This window comes from Lupinus angustifolius, chromosome LG12 (assembly GCF_001865875.1).
Source record: "Lupinus angustifolius cultivar Tanjil chromosome LG12, LupAngTanjil_v1.0, whole genome shotgun sequence".
In the NCBI taxonomy this organism is placed as follows: Eukaryota; Viridiplantae; Streptophyta; class Magnoliopsida; order Fabales; family Fabaceae; genus Lupinus; species Lupinus angustifolius.
In genome coordinates, this window is record NC_032020.1 from 2,392,678 (window position 1) to 2,393,446 (window position 769).

The 769-nt window shown below is 50.5% G+C and overlaps 1 protein-coding gene across 8 annotated transcripts in view; it reads left to right on the top strand.

Annotated features, from left to right (window-relative positions):
• The window catches only part of LOC109362173, a 51,956-nt gene that overhangs the window by 32,503 nt on the left and 18,684 nt on the right, over nucleotides 1-769 (top strand). The window lies entirely within an intron of this gene.

The window sequence follows — 769 nt, forward strand, 5'->3', positions numbered from 1 at the left end:
TCATTCACATCCTTATCCTATCCTCCTCCTCATTCTCATCCTATCCTCCTCCTCATCCTATCCACGTCCTCATCCTATCCTCAACCTCATCCTCATCCTACCCTCCTCTTCCTCCTTATCCTCTTCCTCATCCTATCTTCGTCCTCATCCTCATCGTATCCTCATCCTCATCCTATCCTCTTCCTCATCGTCATCCCCATCCTCATCCCCGTCCTCATCCTATCCTCATCCTCATCCTCATCCTCATACTCATCCTACCCTTCTCTTCATCCTCATCCTCTTCCTCATCCTATCTACGTCCTCATCCTCATCCTATCCTCTTCCTCATCCTCATCCCCATCCTCATCCTATCCTAATCCTCATCCTCATCCTATCCTCCTCCTATCCTCCTCTTCGTCCTCCTCCCCATCCCCATCCTTCTCCTCCAACTCCTCATCATATCCTCGTCCTCATCCTATCCTCATCCGCGTCCTCCTCGTTCTACCCTCCTCTTTATCCTCATCCTCCTCCTCATCCTATCTTTGTCCTCATACACTTGCTATCCTCATCGTCATCCTCATCCTATCCTCCTCCTCCAATTCCTCATCCTATCCTCATCCTATCCTATCCTTGTCCTCATCCTATCCTCATCCTCATCATATCCTCATCCTCCTCCTCCTCCTCATCCTCATCCTCATCTTCGTCCTCATCCTCATCCCCATCCTCATCCCCGTCCTCTTCCTCATCCTCATCCCCATCCTCATCCCCATCCTCAACCCCATCCTAATCC